A 1,539-nucleotide genomic window follows, 5' to 3' on the forward strand; every position below is an offset into this window, starting at 1 on the left:
GTCACTGTGGGGACGACGTCATCGATGCACTTATTGATGAAGCCAGTGACTGTTCTGCCTGCAGCTATGGAATCCTGCCCTGTTCACCGGACGTGCTTCCTGTCCCAGACCTGCTGTTTTCAACTCTCTAGAGACAGCAGGAGTGGTAGAGATACTCTTAAAATGTAATGATCGGCTATGAAAAGCCGAATGACATTTACTCCTGAGGTGCTGACATGCTGCACTCTCGACAACTACTGTGATTATTACTATTTGACCATGCTGGTCATTTATGAACATTTGAACATCTTGGCCATGTTCTGTTATAATCTCCACCCGGCACAGCCAGAAGAGGACTGGCCACCCCTCATAGCATGGTTCCTCTCTAGGTTTCTTACTAGGTTTTGGCCTTTCTATGGAGTTTTTCCTAGCCACCGTGCTTCTACACCTGCATTGCTTGCTGTTTGGGGTTTTAGGCTGGGTTTCTGTACAGCACTTTGAGATATCAGCTGATGTACGAAGGGCTTTATAAATAAATGTAATTTGATAAGAGACAGTAGCAGCAACATTATGTACAAAATAAGTTACAGAAAATGTGAAAAAACAACAAAATAGCACGGTTGGTTAAGAGGCTATAAAATAGCAGGCATACACTCCGGCGCCATCTTTGGGATGAGTTGGACCGCAGCATGAAGGAAAAGCAGCCAACAAGTGTTCAGCATATGTGGGAACTCCTTCAAGACGGTTGGATAAGCATTCTAGGTGAAGCTGGGTGAGACAATGCCAATAGTGTGCAAAGCTGTCATCAAGGCAAAGGGTGGGTCATCCATATATTTTATACTTTATATTCTTATCCATATTAGGTTTTGTTGTGGAATTTGTTAGAAATTAGGTTTTGTTGTGGAATAGTTAGATATGACCTGTTAGATACTGCTGCACTGTCGGATCGAGAGGCATCAGCATTCCGCTACACTTGCAATAACATCTGCTAACATCTGCTATGTGTATGTGACCTATAACATTTGATGCGATTTTTTAATTTGATTTGGCTACTTTGAATAATCTAAACTATATTTAGATTTGTTTAAACACTTTTTTGGTTACTACATGATTTCATATGTCTTATTTCATAGTGTTGATGTCTTCACTATTATTCTACAATGTAGAAAATAGTTTAAAAATTACGAAAAACCCTTGAACAAAGCTGGTTTAAAATAAAACTTCACCTCACCAAAAAAACAAACACTATCATAACCCACCAACCGGTGGCGCCATCGACCAAACGACAACAGTAGGAGACGTCGACGCCTGAGGATTCATGCCGCGTTCAAACTAATTGGGAGCTCGTTGAACTCGAAAATCTCCTACTTCATACGTCAGCGCCTACAAAAACAACTGGGATTTCGAAAGAAAACAAAAAAAAACGAGCTCAGACTGAGAGAAAAAAAAATCGATTTGTACGGCCAACCAACTCAGGAACTCGGGCCTCTTTCCGGAGCTTCCAACATTTCCGACTTTAAAGATCACTGACGTCATTATTTGATGTCGTATTCGTCCGTG

Source organism: Oncorhynchus gorbuscha, linkage group LG13 (genome assembly GCF_021184085.1).
Source record: "Oncorhynchus gorbuscha isolate QuinsamMale2020 ecotype Even-year linkage group LG13, OgorEven_v1.0, whole genome shotgun sequence".
NCBI classification, from domain to species: Eukaryota; Metazoa; Chordata; class Actinopteri; order Salmoniformes; family Salmonidae; genus Oncorhynchus; species Oncorhynchus gorbuscha.